Source organism: Callorhinchus milii, unplaced genomic scaffold, assembly GCF_018977255.1.
Source record: "Callorhinchus milii isolate IMCB2004 unplaced genomic scaffold, IMCB_Cmil_1.0 Scaffold19, whole genome shotgun sequence".
NCBI lineage: Eukaryota > Metazoa > Chordata > Chondrichthyes > Chimaeriformes > Callorhinchidae > Callorhinchus > Callorhinchus milii.
The window spans coordinates 8,004,691-8,024,319 of NW_024704760.1; positions in this window are offsets into that span (position 1 = coordinate 8,004,691).

A 19,629-nucleotide genomic window follows, 5' to 3' on the forward strand; every position below is an offset into this window, starting at 1 on the left:
AGACAGGGAACCAAGGGCAAAGGAAAAAATGTTTACATAGTGGACAATATCCCTTTGGGAATAAAGTCCCAGTGGTTATATCAGTACGACGACCAAAGCTGCAGCTTTGCTTGAAACACAATGTGGCGTTTGTCTGTCAGTAGAGAGAGAGAGAGAGAGAGATGAACCCTTTCTGAGGATGAGAAAACGCTGTGAGCAACTCACACTCCAGATTGCTCTACAATGAGGCTACCGGGCCTTCCAATTTGTTAGCCGTCTGCCAGAAGGATTCACGTGACCGTAAGTGAGCTCATTGAGTCCTCCGTGGGCTCTGATTATTTCTAAAGTTGGTAACAAGCTCCACATGCTAAACACATGACATGCTGCACACACATTCATTACCATGTAGGGATCTAAGCTTCATCACTGCAACAGCGGAGGGCAACAGCCTGCTGCAATCTCACCTTCTTTACAACAAACACGATTCCACATAGTTGGTGGAGAAATTCCACTTGGGTCCAGATTTGCTTTGTTTATGTAGCACATTAGAGCGTCTGGCGAATCCATCCCTGACTTTGAAGTCGGACTTTCCCCGTTTCCTTTGAAGAGAAAGCTCAGGGAAAGCCGGCTTGAAAACGGAGCGTTTAAGAATTTGCAAAAATCCTGGAAAATCTCTGAAATGGCAATGTTGATAAAGTCAATCCAGGACTAGGTGCACTTTCTCCCCAATTCTTTTTCTCTTACACGTGAAGATTGACACAGACATTTTCACCCTCAATATAATATAATCCTTGCATTTGATATATTGTCGTATCACATCTTCGAGCTGTCTCAAGGCTCTTTACAGAATATACTGTAAAAGTGAATTGACTGTATATTTTGTGGGCAAAACGCGGCAGCCAATTGCGCTCTATAAATAATAAACAGGACAAAAAGACAGAGACCAAATTAACCTTTAATGTTTTACAATGTAATAGCCTGTTTGACACTTTATAGTCTAGGCCAACAGTGCTAGTTTGAGCTTGGACCTTTCAGCTCCACATTTCCACCCCCACATCACCATGCTCCTTTTCCCCTTCCGTTTTCCTTCAAACGTGACTTAGCTTTGATCCTTGTTTAGACTTGAGTTTGACGTTTCATTCTTTTACAGCATTGTATAAAGTCTCGGAAAGCCACTGTCATTCATCTACACAGAGGATACAATTCAAGATTCTGGTCCTCACCTTCAAAGTCCTCCATGGCCTCACTCCCCCCTTACCTCTGCGACCTCCTAACTCCCTACCAACCTGCCCGCTCTCTCCGCTCAGCGGGCTGAGGCTTGCTTCACGTCCCCCACCTCGCCTGCCCCACCATTGGGGAGTTTCGAAAAGAGTTTCAACGTTTCCACATTTTTAACTTTGACCGAATTGCACAAGTAGCTGGTGAGTTGGCTCACATTTCAGTTTAAGTAACGTGTAGCAGAAAGTCTACAGAAAGTACACAACTTGCCAAATCCGCTTCTTATTCAGACACTGAAAAGCGCTATATCAAATGCAAGGATTATTATTATTATTATTATTACTATCCTACGCCTCAACCTCTCATTAAAGGCCTAATGCAGGGGACGTGTCTATGGTGAGAAACGAGCCATTTCACAGAGCACAAGACCCAAATCGACTGCGCAAATGGAAGATTGTGAGACATCGACCAGAATCTTTTTCCGGATCTAAGTGCCTGGCCAGGGAAAAAAAAAAACAAAGAAAAACACGTGTGTGTCTGGGGTGCTTTCACATGTTAGCAAATAAACCAACGAGAATTAAATTCGAAACACCACATTTTAGGAAAAAACATTTTTTTTAAAAAATAGTGAAACTTCCATCAGGAATGTGAAATCATTCATGAAAACTATTGCCTTTGAGCGGAAGGAATAATAATAATAATAATAATAATAATCATCCTTGCATTTCATATTACACCTTTCACATCGTTCAGACATCTGATTCACGATTCACAGGATACACTGTAAAGTGCAGTGACACAGTGACACTGTATTTATAATAATGATAATAATAATAATAATCCTTGCATTTGATATAGCGCTTTTCACGTCGGGAGAACGTCCCAAAGGGCCTCACAGAACACGCTGTAAAGTGAATTGACTGTATATTTGTGGGCGAACGCGGCAGCCAATTGCGCACAGCAATGTCCCACAAAAAGTCGTGGAGCGAGTGACCAATGTTTAATGGAATGCTGTTAAATCTGAGGATTTGACTGTCTAGTGACAAGAATATGTGATAATATCACAGAGCTGTGTGCAGTTCCAGTGTAACTTTGATTGTGACACAGATCTATGTGCTATTACAAAATGTAAACTCTCTGCATGTTTGCAACTTGTTGAAGGACACAATAGGGATAGTGTATTACGGAGGAACGAATCCACAGTGAGGACCCTCACAGGAGCCGAAACAGTGAGAATTGGGTATTATTCACAGAACACCTGTTAAGAACGTAGATTTTAAATGTGCTTCCAGCTTTCTTTTATTGGTATACATTTTACGATTTACAGAATGTTCCTTAAGTTACCTATCAGTCCTCCAGCTCACAATTCTCCAACAGACTGTTTATAATACTGGGAAGGGCATCATCTAGTGAGGTATACTCCAGCCTAATTACAGAGCCGAAGAACACAAGTCTTGTAATCGAGGCATTTTCGATTCTATTATACAGCTCCATCACTTCCAGACTTGACTCCTCCAATGCTCTCTTCAACCACCTTCCTCGCTGCACCCTCCATTAGCTACAGCTTATCCAGAACTATGCAGTCCATATCCTCTCTTACCACACCAGGTTCCACCTGTATCTCCTCCAGCCCCACGCACTCCGGCCAAACTACTAACTTGAGACATTTAGTCACTCAATCCCTGGCTGTATGTGGGACACTGCTGTGCACAATTAGCTGCTGCGTTTCGCCCACAAAATACACAGTCAATCTACTTTACAACATATTCTGTGCAGCGCTTTGAGACGCCTCAATTGGACCTTTTGTATACCCCTGAAACCCTCTCTCCACCATCGTCAGCTGTGCTTTCAACCACAAAGCCCCAAAGCTCTCGAACTTTGATTCTATCCTTCCACCTCATCCCCTCCTTATCCACCTGCAGATAGCACCTGAACACCTTCCTCTTCAGCAGTGCCTACAGTCACTTCCCCTTTACCCCTGGCTCGGTGTCAAACTATACCATTGCTAAGTGATCCGAGATGCTACCCTGTGTGAAGGGCGCAGTATAAATGCAAGTTGTTATAGAAATTCCAATCCAGGAATTGCACTTGTCAGCAGACCCATTGAAAGTTTCTTAGGATTCAACTGATGTTCAACTAATAGTGCAGAAAGTACAGTCTATCTGGAATCATTTGTTCATGAGAGCATGAAATTTGCTTTGACCTCATGAAATATCACAGCGTCTCCGACTACTGTATAAGTAACTTCTCCAGTTTGGTTACCTTCACGTTCCAGTTAATAGTGGATTTTATTGTTAGCTGATGGATTTCCGGAAACCGCCTCACTCAGCTTTGGCCGACAAGAACTAGAAAAATTCTGTATTTTTTCGCATTGTAAAATATTCCTTGCATTTCATATTACGCCTTATCAAGTCGTCAAAACTCTCAAAAGCTTTTCACAGGATTTTTACTGTGAAACGTGGCGACTGTGTTTGTAGACAAAAGCAGCACAACAATATCCCACAAACAGCCATGAAGTAAATGAGTAGTATTATTCGGAGGATTGTTAGCTAGGACATCGGGAAAAAATTATCTTAATAAACATTAGCAGAGGTGATTTTATCTCAGTAATGATCAGTTCAGTTAAATGTACATTTATCATGCTGAATAATTTTCAAACTCTTGTCACCAGTCAGATGCTGAATCTTTTATGTCTCTGGCATGTGGATTGGATTTTAATTGAGGATAATAATAATAATAATCCTTGCATTTCATTTATCGCCTTATCACGTCTTTGAGATTCCTTACTCCACACGCCTCTGTTTACCCAGCAATAAGTATTAACCCAGTTGTTAGTCGATTGGCGGATTGCTTTTCCGGGGCTAATAATCCAAAGTAGATTACTCCCACCTCCCAGGGGCTCTGTTGGGGTAATTTATTAAAAAGATAACAAAATAATAATAATAATTTGGTCACTCAATCCTCGATTATTTGTGGGACAATGCCGTGTTTCGCCCACAAAATATGCAGTGAATTCACTTTATAGTACATTCTGTGAAGCGCTTTGAGACGTCTCGAAGATGCGATAAGGCGCTGTATCAAATGCAAGGATTAGTGTTATTATCTATGTCCTCTTGTACTGTCTTGATGCTTCCAAAAGCAGAGGTCACCAACTGGTTGGTCATCACTAGATGGCATTCTTATGCATGATGAAAAAGATAAGAGGTGAGAGCGAGAGACCTGCATTATTATTGAGTCAAATTGATGCACCAAGTATTTCATGCATCTCAAAATAAAAATGTAAACTTTCATATTTAAACTGTGCTTAATTATTGCTCCTGCCTCTTAATAATAATAATCCTTGCATTTGATTTAGCGCTTTTCACGTTGGGAGGACGTCCCAAAGCGCTTCACAGAACACACTGTAAAGTGAATTGATTGTATATTTGTGGGCGAACGCGGCAGCCAATTGCGCACAGCAATGTCCCACAGACAGTCGTAGATTGAAAATGACCAATTTATTATTGGTTTTTTTTTGGAGAGATTATTATTAGGCTCTGTGTGGAGTAAGGAAACTTGCCCAAGGTTTCGCCCTCTGCCTGGAATTGAACTCAGGTCTCTCATTGCAAAGCGAGTGCTCTAACCACTGAGCTACAGGACTTTTTGTTGAGCAGGTACGAGATGCCACCCAGCGGTGAGCAATCAGTTGGAGACCCCTGTCCTAAAGTGTCAGACTGAGAGGTGCGCTCTCTGTTGTGTAAGTCACTTTCAGTCACATGCAATTCTTTTCATTGATTGATAATTAACTGCTAATATTGACCTCAAAAGTCCACAGTCACTACATTCTACAAGATATCTTCTAAAGTGCTTTGAGGTGTCCTCCTGATGTCGAAGGCGTAGTGTCAAATGCAACGATTATTATTTATTGTAATTACATTATTAAAGGCATCTGATATTCACTGCATACACATGCTTTTACACACGGTTAGCACAACACACCAAATAAGCACCAATTTGATGGAAATTACAAGTCTTCAGAAACCCACTTTAATTGGCAACACTGCCAAAGTTAATGTCTCCTCTCTAAGCGTACAAAATGTCCTCTTAATAAATACTGATGTCCGCGCAAAGTAAATCAGCAACAGATTGGTTCAGATAAGCCATCAGCTTTTATAATAAAAATAATCCTTCCATTTGATGTTGCGCCTTTCATGTCGGAAGGATGTCTCCAAGTGCTTCACAGAAGCCAATTTGTGCACAGAAACATCCCACAAACAGCCATGAAGTGAATGAACAATTTTATCTGTGGAACGATTGCCAGTACACACTGGGATGATTTCCTTTCTCTTTTTGGATAGTGCCCCGGAAATTTTAACGCGCACCTGAACTGTCAGACCGGGCCTCATCCAAATGATTCGTCTGAAGGACAGCAATGGAGGACTGTCCGAACACTGGATTGGAGTGTCAGCCGAGAGTAGGACCTCAATATGGTGACGCAGGACTTGAACCCACAAGTTTCTGACTCACAGCTGCTGCCAACTGAGTCAGGCGGACACTTGTAAAACAAGCTACACTGAATTACTCAACATCTTTAACTATGGTAACCAGGCATCCATTTCCCAAGTGTATATTTTACCAGTGCTTTTATCTGTTCTGGTCAGAAGACTAAAATAATCAATACAAATTTACACCATTGCTGATAGAATTCCAGTACCTGTGGTCGAAATGTTGACTAAGACAATCTATTGGATAAGTTTTTGAAGATAGGGTTCAACAACAAAATTACATTTGTACAGCGCCTTTCATGTTGGGAGGACATCCCAAGGCGCTGGACAGTCAGTGTTTCGGACCCGAGCTGGGATTCGGGATTGGGGAGGGTGGAGGGCGGGGGAGAGGAGGAGGGTGATCGAAGGCACGGTTGAAGAGGAAGGTCTTGAGATGGTTCTTGAAGGAATCAAGGGAAGGGGCGAGGCGGAGGAACTGCAGGATGGAGTTCCAGAGGGTGGGGGCAGATTGGCAGAAGGCTTCCTACTCCAAGTGCTTTCTACTCATAATGTTTAAAATTTAATTTCCTTTTTTCCATAAAAATATTTCATCATTTGGATCTGGTGTCTTTCCCAAATTCTCAATTTACTCTTTATTTATTCATTCGAATTATTCTTCATCTTGGATATATATGACAAATGGGAACTGTTTTCAACCAATGTAGAAAACACTAATGACAAGTTTTGTAAGGGGGAAAAAAAGCTACACTTTTCCAACACATCCAAGACCAGGGCATCATGAGATCGAAATGCATAGTCAATTCAATGGCTTTTAGATCATCAAGTCATTTATGATCTAGAGTAAAACATCTATTTAAACAATATCTAATTGTATAGTCTAACAGTGGTAGAACTGTAGACTGAGACCGTGTCTGACTATAGTTTCCTTATTCCATAGAAATCTGGATTTCTGAGAAACAGGCATATGGATAGGTGGTATAATAATAATCCTTGCATTTGATACAGCGCCTTGTCACGTCTTTGAGACGTCTCAAAGCTCTTCACAGAATACACTGTAAAGTGGATTGACTGTATATTTTGCAGGCGATTAATGAGAACATTGAATTGGTCAGGCAGTGTTGAATTCGAATTTAGGCTTTTGAACTTCAAAGTACACGTGTAAACACTTTGAGACATGATAAAGCGTTATATCAAATGCAAAGAGTATTATTATTACAATTATTTGAATATTTCTGTCCGGCATTCGGAACATGTCGCAGCAGTTACCTTTTCTGCAATACCATAATTTGCGAGACAGACAGACGCCACTGAACACAATGTTTTACGTCTGCACTCATCCAATTAGTAATCGGCCGTAATTCTGATGTTGTCCCACCGTTCCTACTGCAGGTACCAGACATTGTCTGCCACGAGGTGGCGATAAAGGCAAACTGTTCCCGCTGACTGGTTTTCCTGATACACAATTCTTTTTTGAGGAAAACAAACAGAAAATTACAATGTAAACCAAGCGATAAATATACATCAAAGAATCTTATTACCGGCACCATGTCAGAAAATAAAATGAACCCCCACCTTGTACATACCAAAATAGCTCGGAGATCCAAGATATATCCCGACTTGTAGTAAGTTCAAAGTAAACAAACTACATTTACTTCCAGCACATCTGCTGATCACCGCCAAATTAACAATCGGGAATTCTTCAGGGGCATAATTGTGCAGACAGTGGGGTCTGAATTGCAAAGTGGTTTGTAAACATCAAATCCCCCTGGAATCCTACTCAGCCATAATTCAGTTTGTTCCTTCCGTGACTTCAGCATTCAATAGAGCCTGGCTCAGTTGGTAGCACTCTCACTTCTGAGTCAAACGGTTGTGTGTTCAAGCCCATGATGGGACCTTGAATTCACACTCTGGGCTGACACTCCAATGAAGTGCTGGGATGTGCTGCTGCGTTGAATCAGATGTTAAACCAATGGTTTGTTCAAGGGCATTAAAAATCTCATGACACTATTTGGTAACAGGTGGAGTTTCTCCTGGTGTCCTGATCAACGCTTTGCCCAAATAAATTGATCATTCACTTTGTGGCTGTTTGTGGGACATTGCTGTGCCCAAATTGGCTGCTACGATCACACTAATGTGATAGTGAATCTTGCTTTGACTTTCTCCTTCCGCTATATAAATATAAATTGAATGTGAGTGTATGTTTAGGTGCAGTTTGTTCACCTAAAAAATTACAGTCAGTAACACTTTACAGTCAATCCTGCAGATGTCCTGACAACGTGAAAGGCATATCAAATGCAACAAAGATTATTTATTAACATTATAAGGCAGTTTGTCTAAGTTCAAGATGTGGTGCCATTTTTAATGTCTCTTGACAACCTTTGCCTAAACTCTCCAGGATTAACTAAGCCGGCTGCATCCCTCTGGGAACAGAGTATCCTGGCTTTTTGTCCCGATGTGAAGCACTCGGCATTTCTCTCCATTGAATTGCATCTGTCATCGATCTGTAATTCAAGTGATATTGACACCAAGGTGGATTTCACCCCAGGGGAGAGGAGTAATGCCTGGAACTAACTGATGGCATTATTCAACTCCATTTCACCTAAACAGCAGCTTGTGAGTGGCCTGAGCAACCCTTGGGCTTTTGACACTGAAGAGCATTAAATAAATAGTTCTGACCAAACTCTGAAAGTTTGATTCTGCGATAAACTCCTGCATTTAAACTCTTTGCAGCAATATTTTGTTCCTTCACATGTCTTATCATGGTGAAAATAATAATAATAATCATAAGACTTCGTGGCACATTTCATTGTCAGCCTCCCACCACTGTGCTTTTGAAGGTAACATTTTTGTGATATTTGCACTTTTTCTTCTCATCTCTTTTCGGCGCACGTTTGAAATCAGCATGTGCCTAAAATACCCCACATTTTTACCACAAGGATATCTTTGTCTTGAATATTCTTGGGGAGGAAAGCAGCTTCTTGTTAAAGCAAAACTACTTTGTTGTTCTCCTTTGTAAACCGAAATCAGCAATAACAGGAATCTGCTGTATTGCCAAGAACATCAATGTATCAAGATATAGAACCAGGAAGTACAGATGAACACAACATCTTTCGACCGGGTGGGAACTCCTTACGGTGCTGATTGTTGTGATAGGAGCAGGGTCCCACTCTGTGGCCAAGACACGAGGTACAGAGTTCAAGCTCCAAGGTTACTCCAGACAAATGTGCAAGTTCAAGCAGCTGTTGTTGTTGGAAGATGAAACGAGAAGCTCTGGATTGCATGAAGTTACTAAACCCGGCCTCTTCCACTGCAAGTTACAATGCACATCATTAAACACCATCTTAATAGTGCAGGAATATCTTCAATTGCATCGGCACTCGCAATAACCCCAGAGGTCACCCACAACCGTAAAAATACAAAGCAGAGGACGCTAGAAATTGCTTACGCTAGGAGCGGAAAAAGTCTGATCGACAGGATGTATCGGGCAAAGAATGAAGGAGAAATAAGAAGGAGCCTAGTCTATATGCTAGACGTTTATTGGCATCCTTCAGACATTTTATGGCAGTTATCTCCTAAGGATGAAGGCGGGTGTTCTGGAAGTTTAAGACCAAGTATTCTGTGAAGTATTTTGTTATTTCTCTTGCAGCCACTGCAGAACTTTGACTTCCGTTTTTATTTCGGATTTGCAGCATCTGTAGTATTTTGCCTTTTGCAGAACTTTGACTGTTCTGTTGAAGTCACTTGCTTGTCCCTTCTTTTTTGCCGGCTGAGTCTCTTGCTCTATATCAGTCTCATCTATTTCAGTTTCAGCTTCAAACACACTTAAAGGCTTACAGCTGCACCCATCCAACCGGGGGATGGGGAGGGATGTGTGTGGGGGAGAGAACAATACTGACCTGATCCTTGTCCTCCCACTGTTGCTGTTACAACTATTCACAGATGGAAATCATAAGACACATTCATTCTCTGTGGAGCAAATTCCTTCTTACGCATGGAGCTTGCTTACAATGTCTTGAATTCTCAGCAACGTTAATAATAATAATCCTTGCATTTGGTATAGTCCCTTATCAAGTCGTCGAGACGTCTCAAAGTGCTTCACAGAATATACTGTAAAGTAAATTGACGGTGTGTTTTGTGGGTAAAAGAAATGTGCACAGCGGTGTTCCACAAACAGTCGTGGATTGAGTGACCAAATTATCATTATTATTATTATTACTACTCCTGGAAAGCGATCCGCGAATTGACTAACTGTGTTCCTATTTACTGCTAGGTAAACAGAGGAGTGTGGAGTAAGTCTATATAGTACATCCTATAGGAATCACAGAAATGTACAGGTCAGAGGACCATTCGGCTCATTGTAATTGTTATTTCGTTAAAAGAGCAATCCACTCAGTCCCTTTTCCCCATCCACCATTGATACTATTGTGGGCTTTTACCCACAAAACACAGATTAAAATGCAGTGACTGTGTATTTTGTAGGTGAAACGCGGAAGCCAACACAGCAATGTGCCACTAACAGCCATGAAGTTAACAACCATTGTTATTCGGAGGATTGTTGGCCAGAACATCCGGAGAGAGAAACTCCCTTCTCTTTTTTAGTTTAATTAATCGGCATGAAAAGGAGTAAAATCTCAAGAGGTACAACCAATGGAGAAACGCATAAATTATCCATTTTTTACAGACTGACTGAATCCTAAAATGAATTATTGGCCTTCACAAAGCCCGTTTCAGGCACAAAATTGTGCCATATGCAAAGATTTGTGTAAAAAAAAACCTGTAGGAATGCTGCACGAATTTAAAACAAAATGAATCCACAGTCAAATTCATTAATATTTGAAAACAAAAATTAAAATTAAATTTAATAATAATAATCCTTGCATTTGATACTTCCTTATCAATTCTTCAAGACATCTCAAAGCCCTTCACAGAATATAACTTAAAGTGAATTGACTGTATATTTTGTGGTCAAAATGCAGCAGCCAATTGCGCACAGCAGTGTCCCACAAACAGTCGTGGATTGAAGTGACCAATTTACTATTTTTTTTGAAAGAATTATCATTATTGAAGGAATAACAATTAATTTAGCTGCATGAGGTATATAATAAAACTAAGTAGCTAATAGAGGTAAACGACTACAATCTGGGTGTCAGTTTAGATTGCTGGCATTGAAGTACAATCTGTAATCTTCAGATCAAATTCTCAGCTGCCTTTTACAATACAAGTATATGGTATAATAATAAATGATAATAATAATCCTTGCATTTGATATAGCGCTTTTCACGTCTTCTAGACGTCTCAAAGCGCTTCACAGAATATACTGTAAAATGAATTGACTGTATATTTGTGGGCGAAACTCGGCAGCCAATTGTGCACTGTTAGAATAGACCAATTGCGGGTACAGAGTCATTATAATATGTATGTTATTTTGAAACATGTGAATACCTTTGCAGGTAAATGTGGTACGGATAAAGTGTGTAAATTGAAAGGGTTGATTGCCCAAGCCATAATTTTATTTCCATTGATTGTGTCTTTATGTTATTTGCGCTCTTATTAAGGGTACAATCTGACCATTTACAGTTAGCTAGCTTAATAAATCATAGATAAATGAGCGATCGAAAATCTTTATTGGGGACTGTTGAAATATACTGATTATCACCTCGGGATACACTGGTGTATTTCAAACGACAACCGAATGTTCCAGAAGGTTTGATAGTCAAATGGTTAAAAGTAGCTTTGCTGGACGGGCTGAGGTTAGCTTCTGATTACATTTCATATTTTCCTGGGAAGATGTTCACTCCTCTGAGATAATGAGCAATCGGGTCCTTGAGCGTAGATGTAAGAACAATGGACCACAGAAAGAAAGTCCTGCAGCCTCAGACACCTGCCTATCTCAAGGCTGAGATACAAGCCGTCTGAGGAAGACTGCCCAGAAGTTATCCATATCTCTCTCTGTGCAAAGCAGCCTACGTAGGGTGGGGGCTATCTCTGTGACAAGGGGAGGTGGATTTAGAAACATATGAAAGAAAGATGTAACTGAAATAGTTGGAGTCGTGCAGAGGTTCAGCACTTCCCAGTGGAATCGATATTGATTCTACTGTATCTATGGGTATGCACAGGGGTGAGGGAATTTACCTCCAGTAAGAAAGTGACCACTAAAAGTGAAATAGGAGTAGTGGGCAATATGTTTTCGGTTCTGTTTTCTGGGCAGAGAAGTAATAACGGTAGTTAGTGGTTGGTCTGGGAAAAACCCAGAAGTCAGGTTAGGCAGCACGGGCGAGGTGCTGGGCTAACAGCTGGTTGTGTCTGTTGAGTTTACAGGAGCCACTCTCTGTGATTGTTGTGTTACCATTGTCGATTGAATATTGTTGTGTATGACTGGTTGGGTCCGAGGGTTTACCGGACCCCAATCCCTGTTTAGTGTTGGTATTATGAGAGTCAGTTGTCTCTGAGGGACTGATCTCTCCAGTGCATGTCAAGGTGTGATCCCAGGTCTACTGTTTAGTTTGGAGTACAAAATAGTGCCTGGATACATGTTGTCGTCTTCTGTATCGTCAGCATTACTGTTTCATCCAGAATATGGAACAGTGTCTGGAAACGTGTTTGTTTCGTGTATCTGTGTCGTATTATTATTGTGTTGCTGTATGTCATAAAGTTAATTATAGTCAGCTTTACTGTTTGTTTTATAAAATAAACACTATACTCTTACTTCTGTCGAATTATTAAGAGCACAGCAGTGTCCCACAAACAGTCATGGGTTGAGTAACCAAATTATTATTTTGTTGAAAGATTATTATCCCCAGAAAAGCGATCTGCCAATCGATTAACAACCACTTACTACTAGGTAAACAGAAGCGTGTGGAGTAATGAAACTTGCCCAACGTTTCGCCCTGTCGGGAATTGAACCCAGGTCTCTTGCTTGTGAGGCGAGTGCTCTAACCACTTGAGCTACAGGACTCCGCAAATGTAGAAGGTACAGAAGGGTGAAAGTGATCACTGTTTTAGAAACTTATTTATGGTGTATGTTCTGTTCATTGGATTAACAGTGTAAAATGTACAGAAGTGGTTTCAGATTTGATGCTGTGATAATGAAACCCCATTTCTCAAAAAACAAAAAAGCAAGATTTGTCATCAAAAATATCTCTGTAAATGGTCACATCTGCAATATCTCCATATGCTTCCATTCGCCCACAAATATACAGTCAATTCACTTTACAGTGTGTTCTGTGAAGCGCTTTGGGACGTCCTCCTGACGTGAAAAGCGCTATATCAAATGCAAGGATTAATATTATTATTATTATTATTAACAAACATTTTTTATTGTGTTATTGTAATTAAAGATACTCCTATAAATACAATAATTTGGCACAATATTTAATTCTAAATGTCACTGCATTGCACATATTGCATTAATCTGATTGTTGTTTACATCTCTAGCAAGTTCAAGGAAAATATCTGCATGACCGAATGCAACTTGTGATCGACTTTTAGTTGTCTTGTTTGTGGTTGTGCAATAGAAAGAATTATTTCTCCCTCAATGGTTAAAAAAAATCAAAGCGGAGGCAGATGTTATTTTCAATTGGGCAGATTTTGTAACCTTGGCATTGACATTGTAACAGTTCTTTACTTATTCGTAGAAAAGGAACACAGAACACCCCCTCAATTATATTGTCCTGAATGAATAAAACCGTCTTGCATTTGTAGAGTGGCCTTCAGGCGGGATAGCATCTCAGAGTGTTGAAAAGCACGAGAGGCGTTGTAAACATGAAGGGCTAAATTATCTGATTCCCCACTCCCCTCACCAACAGCTTCTCAAGTGTCTTTTGATCTATTTCTTGCACCTCTCAGTTATACTAATAATAATCCTTGCATTTCATACAGCGCCTCATCAGGCCATCAAGACGTCTCAAAGCACTTCACAGGATACACTGTAAAGTGGAGTGAATGTTTTTTGCAACCATTACACATAGTTGATTGTCATTTGTGTTTTTGAGACTTGGAGTCATAGTTCGAGATGTCTCAAAGATGTATTTAAGCGCTATGTCAAATGTAAGGCTTATTATTAATATTATTATTATTATAGTTCAGGCTGACACCCCTCTTGTGCATAGTGTATTTCTATGGGATTGCCTCATTGTCAGAGATACTTTGCATGAGATGTAAAACTAAAGCTCCCGTCTGCTTGTGTAGACATTAAAAATCCCGTGACACTATTAGAAAAGAGAAGGGAGCTTTTCACAGCGTGCCAATCTGATAACAGCTTACAATTATACAGCGTCCCTCACACAGGGTAGCATCCGGAGAGCACTTGGCATTGGCTGAGCATGACACCGAGTTAGGGGGAAAGGGTGGTGACCATAGGCATGCTCGAAGAGGAAGGTCTTCAGGCACGATTTCAAGATGGGGAAGGAAAGGGCAAGGCCGAGGGATAGAGGAAGAGTGTTCCAGAGTTTCAGGGCATAGTGGCAGAAAGCACAGAACTGATGGTGGAAGGGAGGGCACGAGGGACATGCAGGAGGCCGGAGCCAGTCGAGGGAAGGAGCAGGTTGTGGGTGGGAGGGTAAGCAGGTCGGAGAGGTAGGGAAGTACCAGGGCATGAAGGGATTTGAAAATCAGTGTGAGGATCTTAAAACCGATCCATTCAGTGATAGGGAGCCAGTGGAACCCGTCTCTGCTGAAGACCTTTCTTTTCGACCGCACCTTTGGTCACCTTCCCCCCCCTCCCCTTGGTTCGGTCACAGGATCCTAAACTGTAAAGCGCTCTGAGACACCGTCTGGCGTGGAGGGCGCTATATAAATCCAAGTTGTTGTTGTTGTTGGAGCCTGGCTAGAAATGGTGTGATGGGGATACGGAGTTTGTGCGGATGAGGCGGAGTATTAGATCACCTGGATTTTGTGGATGGTGGAGACCAGCGAGGAGGTCATTTGAATCGTTGAGTCTGGAGGTGATGAATGCATGGACAAGTGTTTTGGTTGCATTTGGGGTAAGGTACGATTGGAGGGAGAGGAAGGCAATGTGGCGGAGGGAGAGGAAGGCAGTCCTGGTCAGGGACTGGATGTGGGGAAGGAAGGACAGCTGTAGGTTGAGGCTGAAGCCAAGGTTTCGCACCGGTTCAGTGAGTGAGGGATAGGCCGGGAGGTTAAGGAGGTCAAAGTCCCAGGTTAGAAGACGTTTACGGGAGCCAAGACTGATTGAAGGGAGGTAAATACAGTACAAATCTGCGGAAACACTATTTCAATAAGCAAGTAGTAAATGTATGGACCAGGCTCCCTAGGGAGACAGTGGAAGCAGAAAGTGTTGTTCCTTTCAAGAATAAATTAGATAGATTTCTGTTAGAAAATAATATTGGGATATAATATATAGTTTGGGACAAGACATGTCAAGCGACTGCCAGGATGGTTGAAGGCGAATGGATGGACCTTGGTCTTCTTTCAGGAGTCTTCTTGGTCTTGGTCTTCTACAGGAGTCCTGTAGCTCAGTGGTTAGAGCACTCGCTTTGCAAGTGAGAGACCTGAGTTCAATTCCAGGCAGAGGGCGAAACCTTGGGCAAGTTTCCTTACTCCACACGCCTAATAATAATCCCTCCAAAACCAAAAACAATAATAAATTGGTCATTTTCAATCTACGACTGTTTGTGGGACATTGCTGTGCGCAATTGGCTGCCGCGTTCGCCCACAAATATACAGTCAATTCACTTTACAGTATATTCTGTGAAGCGCTTTGGGACGTCCTCCCGACGTGAAAAGCGCTATATCAAATGCAAGGATTATTATTATTATTATTCTTTCGCCGAGCAAATTCTTATGTTCTTATGTGATGTCAGGAGGAGTGCTAAACAATCCTGGATGGACACCTGAGCTGGGGATGGCTGTCGAGAGGGATTGAGAGGGGAAAGATGACCAATTGGTGGTCTAAGAGGTACATCTTGAGATAGAACACAAAATACTACAAATGCTGGAAATCTGAAACAAAAACAGAAGTCACTGGGAAGTCACTCAGCAGGTCAGGAAGCATCCATGGAAAAAGGAAAGTGAGTCTTGACACAGGCCTTGAATAAGGGGAGGAAGCAAATCGGAGGGATTTCGGGATGAAGTACAGAGAGGAGGGCAGATTGACTGAAAGCCCAACCACCTATGGTGGACCAGGTAGGGTAGCGGACGTGAAGCAGACTGATGCTCCCTGATGGTCCCTGTAGTTTAAGAGATTGCAGAGCTAAGGTGGGGCAAAACCACAAAGAGATTTGAATGCGAGAACAAGGATCTAGAACTCAGTCCTCTAAAGGAGATGGATTGGTGGAGATAAATTGTTCATTTAATTCATGCCCTGTTTGTGGGGTCTTCCTGCGCACCAAGGAAAACACCGTGCTTGACAGAAATGACCTATGAAGTACTTGGATGATATAGGAGCAAATGACAGGTGTAACTATGATTATTTAGAGACTTGCTAAGCCACCGGAAGAACATGCATCAAACACTTTCATAATTATATTTGTAATTGATATAATATTTCCTGTAATGTTTAAAGATGTCTGAAAGCTTCTCATAAGCAATTCCTGCCAAGTGTAGTGATGATGTACCTATAGGCAAACATTGCAGCCAATTTGCTCACAGCAATTCCCAAATAGCCGTAATGTGAACAATCAACTAATCTCAATTTTTGCTGGCCAGGACATGGAGAGAAAAGCCTTTCTCACATGGGATTTGTACCAAACATCTGAACACCAGGATCTCAGAATATCTCATCCAAAGGATAATATCCCCAATGCATCGCTCCTTCATTACTGATAACTTCATGCAGAAGCTCTCATAGCTGTCGATTTGTTTGGTTTGGAACTCCCTCAGTGCATGGCCTGCATTCAGTTCTAATTAAGTGTCTTGTAGATCCTTTTATTACCATGGTAGCAATCTTTAATGACATGATTTGCAGTGCTCAGACCAGATAGCTTGTATGAAATATAGAAAGAATAAATCAATATTAAATTGGCCGCATATTCTGCTGTCCTTAACCGAGACAATGCTTCAGAACCATACAATTTTAAGAAATCTAGATAGAAGCTCTTGCTAATCTTTATGAACACTTTAAGCGCTCCGGTACGCTACCCCACGTGAAGGCTGCTATATAAATGCAAGTTGTCGTTGTTGTTTATCGAGGTAAACTAGGTAATTACCCAGCGTCTTGGAATGTTCTCGCGACGTGAAAGGCGCTATACAAATGTAATTTGTCGTTGTTCTTGTTATCACATCAAAGGCATTACCAAATTAATTTCAACTCTATATTTTGTGTCAAGTTCTCAACAGGATTTCGACTTAATAATGATTAATCCTTGCATTTGATGTAGCATCTTTTCATGTCAAGAGATTATTATCAAGTCTCAAAGCGCTTCACAGAGTATATTGGAAAGTGGATTGACTGTGTATTTTGTGAGCGAACTTCTCTGAATTGCATCTCCGCAATAACTTGGATATAGGGTTTGAAACTTTTCATTGAGACATCTCAAAGTGCCTCACAGAATATATTATAAGTGGATTGACTGTGTATTATATAGGGTTTGAAACTTTGTGCCACTGGATTTGGAATGTTAAAAATACTAATAATCCTTGCATTTGATATAGCGCCTTATCACGTCATTGAGACATCTCAAAGTGCCTCACAGAATATATTATAAGTGGATTGACTGTGTATTTTGTGAGAGAAACCAGTAAACTGATAAAACCAGTGTTAAACAGTTGAAAGTTCAACCAAAAAATATGAAATGCTTTGAACACACTTGAATCCTTTGGCCTGTGCAATTCCTTAAACATAGTTAAAATTCCATAAATTGATGGAAAATTAGATTCAAAATCCAATTAGATTGGGCGGGTGACATTCACTAAGATGTTTGTCAGGTTAATAGGCAGTTTATAACCTGGCTGGATCATTTGTAATGGAAACCCATGTTTCCACGTGTGAGACAACCAGCTGACCAAAAAAAAAGGTTTATTTACAATATTTTATCTCTCGATGTAACTATTTCAAAGCAAAGATGTTGGCAACAGATATGGTTGGTGATAGATTCAGTTGTGCTGGAATCAGACTAGTCATTTTGGAATCGGACCAGTTGTATTGGAATTGGAATAGATAGGAAGACTGAAAACTATTCCTGTCTCTGCAATGAAGTCTTCTTTGATTTGGAAAGCTTTGAAAGCAACTTCTAAACAATTAATTGATAATCTTTATAATCATTGCATTCAATGCAGTACTTTATCAGGTTGTCGAGATGCCTCAAAGCGCTTCAGGGGATTTGCGGTGAAGTTTATGACTGTATATTTTGTAATCAAACTTATAGTGCATTGCATGTCTTTCTCAATATTTAGCACAAACATCAACTGCCATATGGCGCAATGTTATTTTACGCAATGTACGTTATTGCACCAAGAGGAATATTTAATAAGTGGATTATAATTCTTAAGGAGACTCCCAATATACATTCGCAATACAAATCATTATACTCTAATGTGCAGTGCTTTGAGCCATTTCCGTGCCATGATAAAGGTCTAAATCAAATGCAATTTTTAATTACAATCAATCATGGAAAACAATATCCATTTGAGGGCCAACAGTTGGCAAATAATCAGTTTCAAGTTGTTAGTGCTGGAAGCAAGTAGATGTTAATAATAATTTTAATCCCTGCATTTGATAATAACACCTTAATACATCACTGAGATGTTTCAAAGTGCTTCACAGAATACATTTTAAAATGAATTGACTGCATATTTTGTGGGCGAAACTCGGCAGCCAATTACTTACAGCAGGGTCTCAGAATATTTCTGCCTAGCCCCGTAACTTATTGTGGTTGATTGAAGATGACTTTCCCTTTCACCATATAAACTTCCAAGCGCCTTAAATAACGGAAACCAACAATTACTATATAAACATACTACTTTTCCGCTCTAATGCAAAAGAATGTACATATTTGTTTTCCTTCTAATTACTTCCCATGGCATCTCCATAGTGTGCATATTTTCCACGGATGTGGAACATTGCAGTTCAAGCAGATTGGTCAAGGGTACTTTTTCAGTCGTTATGATTTCACTTTTAACCAATATGTCATTAACCCACCATGACCATGATGCAATGAACAGTCTAGTTAAACACAAGCAGCCAGTGGTTTCAGCCCCATCAAGTTCTTATAGAACGTTTAATGATATGATAAAGTGCTATATCAAATGCAAGGATTATTATTTATCTGAAAACATATGACATCTTACAATAATAATTTAATGCATTTGAATTTATGCTTTATCATAAATTTATGAATTTATGCTTTATCATATCATATCGAAACACTTTACATATGGAACATGCTCCAGGTTATGGCTATTCAATAAAGTACCTTTTCGCAGCAAACATAGCAACCTTAATGCAAGTGGTAACAACATGGTACAGTACGTTTAACATCTCCAGCTCGGGTGCAAACCCTTGACTGATGTGAAAGGCGCTATATAAATCCAATTTGTTGTTGTTGATGTTTGTAGTCAACAAGATGAATGGGATGAACCAATATCCTCCTGCAACAGCACTCATCAGAATACAGCCGTGTTTTCAAATGTAATCCAATCCTGCAATTACAATGATCTCTTTTCTCCTGTTTATTTATAGTTCTTTTGCCATTGTACAACATCACGTCCTGTAGCATATTGGTTAGAGCACTCGCCTCGCCTAAGGATTATTATTATTATTAACAGATATAGTCGACAGAATTCATCAAAACAATGCAAAGTAACCAAAGTCAGGATCATATTTTTATTGTAGTGATGTCTTTGGTCCAGAAAGCAATATCACTCTACACAATTCACTGAATCCTATCGGAATAATGGTTCCATCAGAGCTATTCCTTTTCCAATTCCGAAACAATGATTGAATTACAATTTCTAAATTGTCATGTGAAACCACACAATTTTTCTGAAACCT